Source organism: Stenella coeruleoalba (genome assembly GCF_951394435.1).
Source record: "Stenella coeruleoalba genome assembly, chromosome: 17".
NCBI classification, from domain to species: Eukaryota; Metazoa; Chordata; class Mammalia; order Artiodactyla; family Delphinidae; genus Stenella; species Stenella coeruleoalba.
In genome coordinates, this window is record NC_137163.1 from 27,131,782 (window position 1) to 27,148,752 (window position 16,971).

A 16,971-nucleotide genomic window follows, 5' to 3' on the forward strand; every position below is an offset into this window, starting at 1 on the left:
ATTCAGTAGCTTTAGCATGACATTAGAATGTTTCTATTTGTTCCATGGTAATATGTGATTGATTTTTAACCATGTTTAGTCTATTCTCAAAATATATATCTTTTACGGTTGGTTTAGTCCAACACCCTGAAACAGAATGGCAGCCAATAAATTTCACATGGAATTGTCTGCTGTAACTAAATCATTCACTCAACCTTTACAGTGTGATGGAGAAGAACAATAACTTACATTTGCAAAGCACTTTATTGATCTAAAGTATCTCCATGGATATTATCTCACTGAATCTCACAACTTCCTTTACTTTATAGATTTCAAAGTGGAGCTCAGCAGTGGTTCAACCATGGCCCATTTTGGCAGATATTAAATGCAGAGGGTTTGACTCCCAGTTTTGATACTTCCAAGGACAAAAGCAGCGTCCTAGGTTATTGGGGGTAGCCCACTGTTCTGAGGTTAAGAGTGATTATGTGTAACCACACATCATTTTACCCATTCATGTAATCAACATTCATCAAGTTCCAACTGTATGCAAGGCACCATCACAGAGATTATGAGAAGTTGTTTGAAAAGTTGTTACAAGATGTTTTGGAGAAACTTGTTACAGTATAAGGCAAGAGCTTATTACAAGTATTTTTTAAAATGGTCAATATAGTAAATATATAAATATCACCTCCCATGGGCCAGGCACTATGCTAGGTGCCAGAGATATATAAGAAAAAAAGAAATCCCTAATGCTAAGGGAGCTCACAGGCATTTTTTTCTCAATTCCTTAAATTAATTCCCAATCATTCTAATACTGATTTGATTTCCTGGGAAGTGTGTTAAACCTGAGGATTTGATTTATTTGGTTTAGAATGGGCTCCAGAAATCAAAATTTTTAAAGCCCCAAAATATCTCTGTTGCAGCCGGTACTGGTCTATGAACTTCACTATGAAAAACGCATTATTAACCCTGTCAAAGAGCCACACTGGTTGTATAAAATGTAGGAACCTGGTTTACTGGTTCCCAGTCTGCGAGTCTCCAAAAAAGTGAATACCTAGGGTGTTCTTCCATCCAGGCCTCCCTGATCAGTGCCAGTTTGAAATAGTCTATAAACTGAAAACATTAATCCCATAAACCTCAACAATTTGGTGATGATGATCTATATCTATACCTATATCTGTTCCTGTATCTATATCTACGTGTGTATGTGTGTATAACCATACTGTGTAAAATACGTGGATGCTTTAATATTGTTCAATACCTTTTGAATAATCTTTGTAACTATAACTGACCTACAATACAATGCCTTGGTCACACCCTTATGCTCACACATGCATAATCAACAATCTTGGGGGCTGCCCCAATCCTTTCATACCTATATCTTAGAAACTTGCTATTTTCCTACTTATATTCCCCTTAACGATGACCTTGGTAGCCTTATTTTCTTGATTTATTTTGCATAAAATTGTTAAAGACACTCATTTTTATTTGATGTGAACCTCCCCCTTTGCATGAAAACATGGCACTGTACATGAGTATCTACATTTTAGCAGACAACTGCATAGTGCAGCCATATGATGTAATGTATGAAGTTCTGTGGAAAAATCAAGTTGTAAAGTTTTAACAAAAAATACATACATTATACATATGATATGTATAATACATACATTCATTAAAAATGCAGGAAAATTTGGGACTTCCCTAGTGGAGCAGTGGTTAAGAACGCATTATTCTCTGCCAATGCGGGAACATGGGTTCGAGTCCTGGTCCGGGAAGATCCCACATGCCACAGAGCAGCTAAGCCTGTGTGCCACAACTACTGAGCCTGTGCTCTAGAGCCCACCAGCCACAACTACTGAGCCGGCGCGCCACAACTACTGAAGCCCATGTGCCTAGAGCCTGGGCTCAGCAACAAGAGAAGCCACCGCAATGAGAAGCCCGCGCACCGCAACAAAGAGTAGCCCTCGCTTGCTGCAACTAGAGAAAGCCTGTGCACAGCAAGGCCCAACACAGCAAAGAAGACCCAACACAGCAAAAAAATAAATTAATTAATTTTTTTAAAAAAGAATAACTTTTAAAAAATGCAGGAAATTTTATAATAATGATTACCTCAGAGAATGGGATAGAAGTCATTTTATTTTTCTGGGTTTTTTTGCACTTACGTATTTTCTAAATTTTCTATAATGTATTTGTGATCAGAAAAAGGTATTATTTTAAAAGATAGTATATTCAGTATTTTTCATTTTATTTTAAAAGTTATATAAGAAGAATATACACATGAATGTTATTAGTATTTATCTTTGAGAGATTATGAATGATTTTTTTTTCTTCGTGGTGTTTTTCTATATTTTTAAATTTTCTATAATATGCTTGTGCATTTTTACTGTAAAAAATAAAACAGAACTACAAGGAAAATCCAATGTTGAACTAACAGAAATTATTCTCCAAAGGTAGAACAGTAAGTCATTGTGAAACCTGGGTATTTGGGGGCATTAGAGAGCCTTTTAGGTCACAGACTTCACTCTGAATACCTGAAGTCATTCAGGCCTAATCTCTGGCCTCATTATTTCTTCCTGTAAATTAAAAGAATTTTTATCTAAGAACAAATTCCTTTGGGCAAGATATAGCAACTGCTCCCAGAGTACTAAATAAAGATTATTGTGAAAACAGTGAAAAATAAATCTTTTAAAACACACAAAAATTAAAAGATACACAAAAATAGCCTCTCAAGATAATTTTGACAAGAAAATCTAAATTGAATGATGGCTTTACACAACTTTCTTAAATACAGAATTATGTCACCTAAGTTCAACTCAGAAGTTGGGGGTATAATGCATTAATGAAAACCCGTTTCTGCAGAGAGGTCAATAGTCCCTTCTCATCACAACAGTTATTGAATGGATTTGAGGTACACATTTGGGCCTTAATAAAAGGAATAACTGTGTGGTCATGAACACCTTCATTTTAAAATGGCGGACATGACTGAACCTCAAAATGAGAAAAGATTCCCCATCCACTGTGAGAAGACACTGTTGCTATGGTGATGGTCTGCTAGCCTATAGCTGAACATCTTCAGGTGGCTTTGGTTTGTGGGGACAAGTTAAGACATGTTAGAACTACCCCACTTACACAGCAACCTGACCAAAGAAAGCCCTTTACAGTTAAGAACAAATTACCCACTTTTTTAAAAACTCCGTGGCTTGGAAGCTGTCTATGTGATGAAAACTCTCAAATGTTTATCTCCAACCTTTGAGCTTCAGACTTCCATAGCTTCCATAGCTCCATTTGGATGCCTGATTATTATTTGACATTTCACATGACCAAAACAGAGCTAATCATTTCTCCCATTCTCATCCCAACCATCACAATCACACCTTGCCCCATCCAAGTAAATTGCACCCCCATTCACTCAGTTGACCAAAAACCTTGGCATCATAACCACATTGTCTATTTTAACTTCTCTAAAACACTTATCAATGCCTGAAACAATTTGTTTGTTCATATATTTTTTTCTGACTCCATTAGAATATCAGACTTTGCACAGCAGAAATGAAAACTGTTTTGTTCACCACTATGTTTCCAGCACCTAAAACAGTGCCTGATATATAGTAGGTACTCAAAAAATAGTTATTGACTAATTCTGGCTCATCCGATGGTATCACTTTCTTATTTTAGAATTTTCAACAATATTCTTAAGAATGTGATGTGACTGTAGACTATTTATTTCCACTGAGCATTTGTTTCTTCATTTATAAGATGGAAGATATTAAATAACCTACACATTTTCCATTTAGGCTAAAACTTCCTAACTGTCATCAAAGCTTACATGAATTATAAAATATTCCTTTTCCACTAAGCTCACTATGTGATTTCCATTTAGCTCCTTTCTTGTTGTCATATACAAGAATGCATATGTAGCCATAGTTCTCAAAGCATTTTTGTTTCCATTATTTCCTTTGGCACCTCAAACTCCTGAAGCATTATACTTACTACTTCCATTTAACAGATGAAGAACTATAGACACAGAGAGGGTATACAGTTTGTTCAAACTCACCATGCATCTCCTTTCCCTAACACAATCTGTTATGAATAAAAGTTGTTGGTTTGGCTAATACTTTAAATATTTTATAGTCACAGTGTAGATATAGGAATTATAATACATAATTTTTCTTCCAAATATTTTAAATAAATATTCATCATCATATGTGTGGTTTAAGGGAGTCTAACACAGTTTTCCAATCTTCCCAAGGATTTTTTTTTTTTTTTGGTATGCGAGCCTCTCACTGTTGTGGCCTCTCCCGTTGCGGAGCACGGGCTCCGGAGCGCAGGCTCAGTGGCCATGGCTCACGGGCCCAGCCGCTCCGTGGCATGCGGGATCTTCCTGGACCAGGGCACGAACCCGCATCCCCTGCATCGGCAGGTGGACTCTCAACCACTGTGTCACCAGAGAAGCCCCTTCCCAAGGATTTTGATTAGATTTTCTACAAGAAAAGACAAAGCTACTTGTCTTTTGTTTGAGTTGAGTGACATAAGTTGACCAAATCCACTCCCTGTCCATCCTTCAGTAGCATTTAATATTTCTCCCATTTGACTATTCCTTTGAATAAAGGCATTGCCTCCAGAAAGCCCCAGCAGTGAATAGGAATACAGAATAGTCAGGAAGATTTGGGTTCACATCCTCACTCCAACATTTACTAGCTTTGTTATTGTAAACAAGTCATTGACTTCCTTTTCTTCATCAGTAAAGTGTGACAACTTCTTAAGGAAAATGTGATAATTAAATTAGATGATATGAATTGGTGCCTGGTACATAGTACATACTCAGCAAACATGAGTTTTTCCCCATTCTGGTAACTTAGAGGAGTAACATATCAATTTAATAAAACTTAAATAAGCTTTATGGAAATGTAAAATGGATGAGAAAAAACAAAATAGGTCTGGAATACGGTATTGAGTAAATGTTGCTGAATGAATAAATAAATTATAGACAGGTACTAGCTCTATATATTTTGATAAAAGTTGTGAAGAACTAAACTTCAAATATTCTTAGCACAAGACAATTACAGTTTAGCCCCAGAAAAGAAAAGTTGGTATTTCTTTGCAATCACTTTAACTGAATGTGTTTTCCTTTAACTCTGGGTTTCTGAAAGGACCATGTGGCTTCTGTGCATCATTTGAAACTTCCCAACTTGTGAGCTGGTTATTTAACTTTATTCTCAAGTCTAGAGAAACCATACAAGAATTTTCTCTAGTCTAATTCAAATCTAGTATCTAAGAAGAAACAAGTAGATAAGAGAGAAAGACTTTTTTAACCCAAGAACTGAGGAAGCATGACTGACACAATATCTCAAAGGCTGGACTAGTTAATCTTTTAAAGTCCCTTCTATCGCCAAGATTCTATAAACCCCCTGGTTTAACCCTTTCTTTTAAAATGAGTTCTACAGCAGTTTCTATAATTACACTGTATTTTTGTAATATGCCCAGGTAAGTTTGAATTCAGTGGCTTGTACTTTGATATTCATCTAGAGGTATTTATTGTAACCTTAATTGCAGAAGGTCATCTTACAGAAGATGCACTGTGGAGGATTTATATTGACCATGAGTAAGAAAGTAAGCTCGTGAGGACAACTCCCCCAACCCATTGTTCCACAGCAGTCAGCACTGCAGCCACTCTGATGAAAACCATTCCTATCAGGACTTTCCCCTCTCCTCTTCCCATCTTCTGGTCCACGTGACACTTCCCACTCAGAAAATCAACATCAGTGCCACACCACTCTTCCCTCTCCCCCACTTTACCACCCCATAGCCAACCGATCCCACCCCACCTCGAATGCACACACACTCCCAGTGCTCTGAAGGCTTCAGAATAAAAATATGATGACATTTCCTTCCAAAAAAGGTGGGAATCCCTCCTTTAAAGGAAGCTGTAAACTTGCAAGGGCATGAGACGCGTTATCATTATCTTACATTTCCATGGCACTCTAATATTAACTTTCTTTTTTTAGCTTCACAATATTCTTCTAAGAAACTAGGAGGGATTCAAAGGAAATAACCCAGGAATATGTGACGCAGAAGGCCTGGAATCCTGGATTATGGAGAGAAGGAAGAGAGAAAACCAAATTCCCTGGACACAGTCCCAAGAGACCATGAGCTGGTGAAGAAAATGCTGATGCAGATAGCAGTTCTGACAAGGAGCCAAAGGGATGGATTGATCTCTGCTACAAAAAAGTCAAGGAAGGCTTCAACTCACTGGTGACCTTGAATGCAGGTGAAGAGAGAGGCGCAGCACAAGGTACATACTAAGACCTAGTAGTGTCAAGCTTTGTCAAAAGAAGAATTTTTGTTGTGAGGGAGTTCCATTATGTTATGAATCTGCATTTTTCATGGAGGAAGGGGTTTCCAAGACTTAGAAAACACCAGAGAGAAGAAATCTTAGAGTCTAAGCCTTTACAATCAGAGAGAAGTAGAAGGGATCACCAGAGGAAAAGGAGCTGAAACGACAGACTACAATGCTTCATACCTTTAACATGTGCCAAATTAAGTAATGTGAGACTGATGGGTTTCAATTATATAAACTCTGCACTGCCAAGTTCTCACACACAGAAATAGAAGTCTGTTGTAAGTTGATTGTGTGGGCTAAGCTCTCCTGAATATGGTGAGAAGGGGAGCCAGGGAAAGGGGTGGGGGTGGGAGTCAGGGTAAGGACGGGGATGCTATTTTCCAAAAGCAGTCTTCTGTACAGAAAGCTCCCCTTAGGGGTAAAAACGAAGATTAATCTAAGAGTAAACAACTTACATAACAAGAAACTTACCTGGAAGAGCCTTTAGCCTGAAGGTGGTGACTGCCCTTTGACCCTTAGTTATGGTTGGCCGGAAGGACGCAACCAGTTCCATCGTGAAGCTCTTTAGTAAAGCTGAATGTTCTTGATGGGGCGAACGGGGGCTCTTGGCACGTCTGAGAGAAGAGTACCTTCCCGCCAATCTCTTCAAAAACCTACCTTCCCAGGAAAGCAGGCAGTGGGACTAGTTTTGCATTGCGACTCACAAATTCGAACCCTTTTCTTCCCAGTGCCGAGGTTCCCCTCAGCCTTGCCTAAAGTCGATGCAAATTATATCTATATTAAAGAAGTCTAGGGTATTTTACCTTGTTTTTTTAAGCGCAATTGCTATTTGTGTCCTGAGAGTTAGAAAGTGAATGGCCACGTTTATCCCCAGGACCAGGAAATTCGGACGGAGACACTTTGTTTAGACGAGGCGCCCAAGGTCACTGGAGAAGTCGGAAAGAGCTTGTGGCTAAGTCTTCACCCTGAGTTTTGGGCAGTGTTTCCTTCGCTGCCTCACACAGGCTGCGGTCGCCAGAGAAATTTTCCCGGGGAGAAAAGACACCTCAGCTCCACGCTGCGGTTTCCAGTGGTTTGCGCCTCCTGCGCGGGGACAGGGCATTGGTTAACTGGGGTGAGTGAAGACCGCGAGGCGCACTCCAGCCTCAGAGACCCGGCGGATCTGGGCGGGCATGAGAGGGAGGTCGTGCAACGCACACCTTCCCGCCCTTAGCCCGGGATCCCTCCGCTGACTGGAGCCCGGAGCCTGTGTAGTGCGCCGCCCGCACCCCGTGTAGTGCGCCGCCCGCACCCCGTGTAGTGTGCCGCCCGCACCCCGAGAGGCTTCGGGAAACCGAGCCTGCAGCGCAGGCGGCTGGGGCCCTGGCGACTGGGACTGAGCCTGTGGGTCGGGAATCCCCCGGAGCAGGAGCGCGTCGCCGTGCCCCCATTACCGGCGCCGGCCCTTTGGTCCCCGCCCTTCTCCCCGCTCGGTTCGCAGCCCCGGCCGCGGCCCAGCGGCTGCAGAGGCCGAGGGGCCGCCACCCGGATCCCAGCGCTCGGGCGGCGAAGGCACCACGTGTCCGGCCCGGGCTGGCGCGGGCGGAGCGGGCCGTGCCCGGCTCCCCGAGCCCGAGCGCACACCCGCGGAGGCACCGGGCCCCATCCACACCCGACGCCAGCCCAGCCGGACCCCGGCCTCCCGGGCGCGCGTGGATGCCTCCTCCTGGACGGCGCGATGGGGCCCTTCTGGGAGAGCAAGGGTAAGAGCAGGCGTCTGTGCGGGCTCTGCGGACAGTGCCCACGGGCGCGGGAGGGCCACTGATCCTCTGTGGTCCAGTGAGGGCCGAGATGGATGCTCCGGACCCCGGGACCGCTCCTTCCGGTGGTGGCGGCGGGGCGGGGGCGTTATCCAGGGTGCTCGGGGACACACAGAAGAAGGTTGTGGGAAATGGGGACGCTCAGCAGAGGGACGCTGAGGGGACAGTGTTCCTGTCTGGTGACTGAGATTGTCAAGCTGGACTCCTCGTTGCTGCAGGCACGGTTGACCAGGCCGTCGGTTGCTGGGGGGGATGTATCCCTTTAGTAATTGTCCTTGGGAGTGAGAGTGGGGCTTGGAAATGGTGCCTTTTGATAATGAAGGTTCAGTAAAGAATTGATGGTATCCAGAAAGAAAGCTTTGGTAGATCTCTCCCACGACGTGGATGGTCCAGAGTCCCCAGAGGACACTTTTCAAGTTTCTGCTTCCTTGGGAATTTTTCACCAGATTATTTGAGGTGAGGAGGGAGGACCCATTTTTCATCAATATGTTAGAAGGGCTCAGCTGATGAGCTCAGAACATCCTCATGCTGGGTGAATTTAAAATAGGAGTGAACTGTAGAGAGGAAGAGATCTGTAAGGTTGAATTGGTGCGTGGGAAGAGATTCTTAAAGCTTTAAGTGGAAGGCGCCACTTGGAGTAAACGGCTTTCCTGTTGTTTTTCTCTTGTTATCCAGTGTTGAGTAAGTAGTGACATCAAGGAAAGCAGGAAACTCCACTGCTAGGTTCCTGGCAGGTCCTCTGGTCCTGACCCCTGACCCTGGGCAGCAGAAGCAAAGAGCAGCTTCAGCGTCTGAATCTCCCTTCTCAGAAAAGGGCCAAATTGGAACCCCACAGTTCAAAATCTTCAACTTAAAGTGTCTACTGCAGCACTGCCAGCTCAGACACTTGGCTGGGCACATATTAGAGATGTTTGCTGCTTCTTCCTCCAAAGGTGTTTTTGGGGCAAGGGAAGTCAGGTAATCACAGTGCCAAGTTTTCTCCACCTGTACATTTGGGAGAACAGCAGCACTTGTCCCCTTGAGAGATGGTTGAAATGATGTTTTTTACTTGCTTCAGATTTTAGAGCAGCAATATATTATCATAATGCAGCTCTTGGTTTCTTGAGTTATGTGACAATGACACTTTTAATGCAGAATACGTTTATAACACACTACTCAATCCTGGTTGATCTCCACATATTTAAATCAAATATTATTAACTTGGTTTGCATGCAGTAGTCTTTAAAGTGGTATCATAATTGAGACCAAATAATCATATGAGCTCTTAAATGCTGGTGCCCTAAAAAAAAAAAAGTGCAAATCTTCATTTTTATAGATGAGCTACTGAGGCTGGCAGAGAGTAAGTAGCCCAAGAACATGAATTAGCCAGTGGCAAACTTAGAACCAGTCTTCTCCTAACACCCAGTCCTGTGATTTTCTCACATTTTAGTAACAGCGTGTAGCAGATAAGCATAAAAAAGTAATCTTACAATTGCCCTGATTGTCAGGGCTTAGAGATGGGGTTGAAAGGGTCTGTGACTATAAAAATGTAGCATGAGGGAGATCTTTGTCATGATGGAAAGGCTGTGTATCTTTTTTGTATGTGTGTGGTACGCGGGCCTCTCACTGTTGTGGCCTCTCCCGTTGCGGAGCACAGGCTCCGGACGCGCAGGCTCAGCGGCCATGACTCACGGGACCAGCCGCTCCGCGGCATGTGGGATCTTCCAGGTCTGGGCACGAACCTGTGTCCCCTGCATCGGCAGGCGGACTCTCAACCACTGCGCCACCAGGGAAGCCCAGGCTGTGTATCTTGATTATGATGATGGTTATATGAATCTACATATGGGATAAAGTGTCATAGAGCTATACACACACATTGCACTAATGTCAGTCTCCTACTTTTGATATTATACTATAGCTATGTAAGATATAATGATTGGGGGGACGTCTCTGTACTCTCTTTAAAACTTCCTGTGAATCTATCATTATTTCAAAATAAAAACTTTTTTCAAAAGTCATTTTGTAAGTACATCAAATTCCAAAGCATTTTTCTCCATGGGAGAAGACACTATTTCCAGAACTTCAGTTACTCTAGTATCCTTGTCAATGTTTATCATCTCTAAATACAAATTATAATACTCTTTACTTAATACTATCTTTTAAATTGGCACACATTTTTTTTTACTTAGCCTTCATCTAAGGAATAATATCCATGAAATACCAGGTTTAGAGGTTAGTTACGTCTCCAAATATGTAAAAATAAAGATGTAACTTTGAAAGAGACTTATTCACCTACAATTATCCCAACACTGGGTGTGCTGTATAATGGCAAGGCTTTGGGAGGTGCTCCAGGAAGTGGTGAGGAAGGCAAGCCCAGCTCTGCAGAACAGCTTGTGACCAGTGGTACAATGAGAGAGAGAACTAGGTCACCGCACATCCCAGTTGCCATCTGAGAAACGACCTATCATTCCTTCTAGAAAAAGACAATTTTCATTAAGCTTTTTAAATTATAAAATATTCCTAAAATTACTTCCAGTCTTTATCAGAGTGGCACATCTCAGCAGTATATTTAGCTCTGTAGAAACTAGAAGCTATATTTGGCTTTTTATTCTATAATTTATGATAATGATTATTCAAGTTGTCTCCCAGGCTTAATCACCAAGTCATCCATATGTGGGCTTTTTCTGTCTCTCTTTTCAGAGCACATTAACTCATTTTGCTTAAACTCTATGGCCTTTGGTTTGCTGTAGAGATCCCTTTGGGAAAAAAAAGGGATGAGAAAACCTTGGCATTCTCAAAGTGAATTTTTAAAAACTCTATGAAAAAAAGATAGGTAGAGAAGTATACCATACTATTAAAATAATATACCATATTATTTTAATAATACCATAACAACATTATTAAAATGCATTCCTAAAAAAATGCTTTTAAGAAACTTTAACTCATTGTGCCTCTGCTAGTTCTAAAATGAACTTTGATGACCAACAAACTTCAGTGAGAATGTTCACTCATCAGAAAGGGGAAAAAAAAAAGAAAACATTTTCCTATAACAATATGTGGCTTACAAAGGCATTCTTCAGGGCCATGAGTTTTTTTCTTTAAATAATCTATTTTCAAGCATAAAAATGACCTATCACCTTGTTTTTAACTTTGCTTCTCAAGAAACGTAGGCATGTCTCTTGGACAACTGAAAAATATCTTCCTAAACCTTCCAGCCAGCAAGATCCAGATTTGGGGGAAAAGAATATTGATTCTTTGACTGTGGCTGAATCAATACAAGGAGAAATAAACTCAGTCACAACCTAACTCCCCTAGTTGTTTCTGACCTTTTTTTTTTTAATTTAATTAAAAAATCAGATGGGATTATTTTGAATACATGGTAATTTTTTAAAATCATTTACCTTATCCCTTCACCAATATGGATAGAAAAGCCCAAAATTATACTAAAATAGGTTCTTTCATGGGTCTGTACTGGACTTCAGCATGTTTGCCACCTCGTTTTGGAATTAGTTTGCCACAGCATGATGGGATTTAAAAACAAAGGCAAGGTATTTTCCCTTCTATACTGATGTTGGAACAACCACTGCCGGTGTCAGATGCTTTCATCCTCTTTTCTAATTTGTTTAGTTTGTGGAAAGCTGATCAAAGATAAGGTAGGGCATTTGGGCTGCTGAGTTACCAAAGTATTCAAAATGTTGGTGCCTGTGGAGTGTGACCACGTATCCCAGCCTATACTAGTTGACTCTATATCCCATCTAGTTTAGCATGTTGCCCTAGCAGAATGGCAGGTGCATAATAAACATTTTAGAAAGAAAATTTAAATGAATAAATAAAGGTACTAGCTAACAACACCCATTTATCACAGTGTCATGTGCTTTTCACCGAGTAACTTCATATCTCATGCTTAATACAGAGCAAACCTCCAGAATGAAGTTAGCACACAAAAATACACATTTGTAAAGTGCTCATATAACTTAATGTCCAAACAGGGCAAACATAGTATGTAAACTCCGTAAGAGCAAAGATTTTTGTTCCTGTGGCACTCTCAGCACCTAGAACAGTGCTTGGCAATAGTAGGTTTTTAATAAATGTTTTCAAATAAATGAGTGAATGAAAGAAGACATGTATATACACAATAGTGTATTCACATTTATGAGAAAATATTAACATTAATTTCAAAATTCAGTTCCAGGTTATTTTCCCATATGGTCTTTTGAATTGCCAAATGGTGGTTAAGGTGAGTACTTCTAGCGTTAAGGGCTGCCCATGCCATCACTGGGAAGATCCAATTTTCCTTATATTGAGATTAAATTTGAACTCATCTAATTGTAATGTCTGTACTGCCCCCTAGGCAGAAATTCTCAGTAATGATATGTGAAACCTTGTCAGGTGCCTCACCAAGGTCCATATGCTTTGCCACGTGTCCCAAGCTGGCAGCCTATGGGCCAGGTTCATTCTACAGATGTATTTTGTTTTGTTTTAGAATCAGGAGCATATTCATTAATAAAAAGTTGCAGTTACATTTTTAAAAATCACAATGATTCACATAAAAATCCCAGATTTCTGGCTTCCCTGGGAAAATAACATCATTTAGGCCGCTCAGCTCCTTTGTGTTAATTGTCTCGTCTAAGTAAACTTCTGCTTTTGTGACTTCTGTCCTGACCATTTCTCAGATTTACTAGTCTTTACCCTATCTGTAAAAAAAAAAAAAAAATGCTATGCTTGCTAAGTTATTCTTTGAAGACCAACCTGATTTCTGAATATCATTTTTTTCTTTTTCAAGTACTCAGAAGCCATCTTTTTATTAATTTGTTTCAGAATATTGCCTAATATTTTATGTTGGTTCACCAAACACTGTTTTAGAGACTCTTCCTTATAATTTGTGAAAATCAAAACTATATACTTCATTTCTAGATTTCTGTCTCCTTAGCATCTCTCCTTATCTCCAGGTTCTTCAACGACATTAACAATCTTATAATCCTATTTGCAAAGGGTGAGATTATAAAGCCCAGGACATAAACTGTCTAATGAACTAAATGCCTTAAGAGAAGCTAGTAGCATTAATTAGCCTGAGCTTTAGTATTCTCTACAAAGTTTTATTCTATCCTTTTTAGTTTGGAGATCATTTTACTTGATAGAGAAGCAAAAGAGTAGCTACAAACTTCTGTCTTCTCTTAGCCATCCCTCCATCAATATTAAATGAACTGCAATAAGTAGTGAGTGTATACTTTTCTTTCTCCTCTCCCTTCAAGCATAATTAAAGTGAATAGTTTTCTCATCCTTAATATTTTTGCAAGTCATAGTTCAAAACTGGATTCCAGTTTTCCTGACACTAAGAACCAAAGTTTTGCTGTAGCAAGTGTTCTTGGGAGCAGAATGTTGGAGTTTTCAATTTTTCACATAATAATAACAGTATGTATTATCATAATAGTTAGCTCAGATTGTAAATTGATTAAACACCATTATTTTGTCTGATACCTGCTGATGATGTGAGGGAGAGATTACAAAATAATATCCTGAGTGACCCTCTGAATTGAATCTGTCAGATGAATACACAAAGGAAAGGAAGTGACAAGTTATCTAATTCTCTGAAACTGTGGAATAAAATATGAACTTACTCTCAGAAGTGCACATATTTTCTTATTCCCTGAAGGGAACTGCAAACCTTTAGTGACCCAACCACAGACAGTTACCTGAATTTAAAACCACAAAAATCAATTTAAGTTCAACTTACTAACACTGAGCATTTCCTTCCCAAGGGCAGAACTGACATCTTTTTGTAGGACAGATGAAGAATGGGGTGGAAGGTAATATTAACCTGTCCTCTCCTTTCCTCCTTGGTTTAACCTGTGCCCAGGGAGACTCAATTCATAATTTCATCAATTTCACACCATTAGTACGCATTAAATTAACTTTAAAAGGTACAGTATAATAGTCTGAATGAGTAGGAGCCATTAAACCTAATGACACTTAAATGCATTTATCACAGTGATGCATGTCTTTAAAAGGGCCATTATGTTTTTCCATAAGATAGAAAGGGTTTGAAACTGTAAACTTTATATTATCCAGCTGAACCTTCTTTAGTATTTATTTTGCCCTTAAAACATATTAAAATGGAAGATGGTTACCATAAAGTTATTTCTTATATTTCAACCTAAGGGGAATGTTTCCTGTATCTCTCATAAGGCTGAGCACTCTCAATGCTTTGTCCATGGTTCTGAAACTGGCTCTACCTCAGTGACCCCACCACAGGAACAGAGAGAAAGGAAACAAAAAAAAAGATTGATATTTCTTCCAGTTAATGACTTACAAGAATACAAATATTGACTTTAAAATGAATGCATTGTTCAACTTTATAATCAGCATAGCAAGAAAATTTGCACATATTATAAATTTGTGTATTTGAGTAGTGTGCAAAGTGGAGGCTACATTGGCAAATATTTGTTTTTAACCTATTTGAAGTACAGCTTGGGAATTTTTATCATTTTGCTCCTATACTTCTTTTATTCGTTAAAGTACACCAATAGCAATGATATTTAACTTTTGTCAATTTCTGTTTGTTTTTCAAAAACTTCATTTTGGATTTTCTTAAGCCCATAATAATGCTTTCTATCTGATTTTTATTAGAATAAACACTTTGGGCATACTTCATACAATTTCAAACCACAGGAAAAAGCTATATATCTTCAAATAATGGACCAATATTTGAATTACCTGTTATAAGTGTAAAGAACATTTATTATCAGTTACAATTTAAGTCAATGAATATTTAATACATACAGTTATAAGGATTACAGAGAATTTTGATACATGACTCTTACCCCTGAAAAGCCTAAAACTGAATAATTATTACATGTACATGTAAAATAACACAAGCAGTATATATCATTAAAATTTAAGCTAATTGAGGGACTGGATCTGCTTGGCATTTTCACTGCTCTGTCTCTAGTATGTAACACAGTTCCTAACACAGAGTTGGCACTCAATAAATATTTGTTAAATGAATTAGAATATGAATGAATAAGTGCAAAAAGAGCTAGAATTCGTGGCACCAATCAGATGTCACTGATTTACAGTTACTTTCTTTAGAGGAGGCACGCATGCTCCAGTTATCAAGTTATAGAAACTGATATACATTCATCTATTTTTCTCAATGCATTAAATTACCAAGAGCAAAAATAATGGCTAACATCATTTTAGTATGCATTAAGTGTGAGGCATTTTTAAAGTGCTTATCTATGTCACTCCACTACAACTATTATAATTCCCTTTTTATAAATGAGGAGAGTTAAATGACTTTCTTAAGTAACCTAGTCAATAGTAATGCAGAACCAAAACTCAGAACTAAGTCTGAGCTCTTAGCCATTACTTTACCAAAATCCCAACCTATTTTTGAGCATTCAAGGGCCTTTGTAAATTCCATATCATCATATAAATTCTAGATCTTTGGAAATCTTTCTCTTGACCTGTTTATGAAAGGTTTCTTACCTTCACAACCTTCCTTTTCTAGCTTGTAGTGAAGAACTCACTTTTCTCCCTCTTTACAGTGGCAAAAAGAAAGGTTATTCACAGGGTAAAGCACAAGAGCCAAGATGCAAAGGAATCCTTTGGGTTTATATGGAAGTAGAGAAAGAAATGATGCAGTTGAAAAAGAATAGTTAGGCCTCTCTACCCTCTGCTCCCAGTTGAGAATGCGTTTTTTGGGGGAGTGGGGGGCTACAGAACAGTGATAATTTTCTGGCTGTTGGTCTGTTGTTCTCTTTTACTTCTTTTTGTAGTGAAGTAGCTGTGGCATGGGGTTCAGCCAAAGTCTTGAGGAAAAATGTTCCAGGGAAAGAGACTTATTTTTTTTTCCAGCAAGACCAATATCAAACAAATTGGGAGTGTAGACCAATTCTTTTTTATACAATTATATTAAACTTATTTACCAGTTTCATTAAGAAATCTATTAGGTCATCTTCTCACGCTACTTCCCAATCTCATATTTCTTGTATTTATGTTGCATTTTTGAGATCAAAACTTTCAATCCAGCATTTATTATTTAGCTGTCACCACTTATCATCACTGAAGTTTGTCCAGAAAATTCATCAACCATCTTGAACTCAACTCAAAAGTCATAGTATTGATCACATGCCATAAAAGAGTACTAGAAAAATAGATATAGTAGAGTAGTTGTATTAAACACATACAATTCTTACCATTCATAAATTTGCATTCTGATATACAGCTAAGAAACTTAAAAATGAAAAGTAAATGAAACCCAGTAGTGCTAAAAACATTCCATGTCCTGGCAATACCTAAACATTCATTTTCCTCCTTGGAAAAGGCAAAACCAATCTGATTTTCCTAGCTGAAGTAATGATAAAGTTATGCAATAGATGAAGTGACTGATATATTATTGATGTGCTCATCGGTAAATATCTACAGAGACTTGAAAATTAAATATATGATGGCTTGATCACTTGCTCTAAAGAGTTTGGCCCCAGTTATTGAACTATGTAATCTGTTATCTAATTTTCACATATAAAGGGAGGAAAACAAGTGTCATCAACTGTGTAGACAGTGACGAGATAACACAAGACATTTAAAAATTATTTTTAAAAAATTAAGATTAAATAGTAATCATTTGCTTTATATTCCTCTTGTATAATGAAAAACAGCATTAAAATGATTTGATATTAAACTTCTCCTATACTTCAAAACATATGTTAACACATGAATAAATTACACTGTTAGGTTATTTTTTCTCTTCATGGCCTTAACTTTTTCATTGCAGTTTTCTTCCCATTATGCTACGCCTTGATCTAGATTTCACTGCCCTAAGGAATTTCTTTTTCTTTTTACCTCCTGCTTTTTTCTGCCAATGAAAATTTT

The 16,971-nt window shown here is 39.0% G+C and overlaps 1 protein-coding gene across 1 annotated transcript in view; it reads left to right on the forward strand.

Annotated features, from left to right (window-relative positions):
* Positions 1 to 7,732: 7,732 nt before the first annotated feature.
* The window catches only part of SYBU (syntabulin), a 113,218-nt gene continuing 103,979 nt past the window's right edge, over positions 7,733 to 16,971 (forward strand). The window contains exon 1 of the mRNA XM_079901186.1: positions 7,733 to 8,061. The gene's annotated coding sequence lies outside the window, so the exon portion shown is untranslated. The remainder of the gene's footprint in view (positions 8,062 to 16,971) is intronic.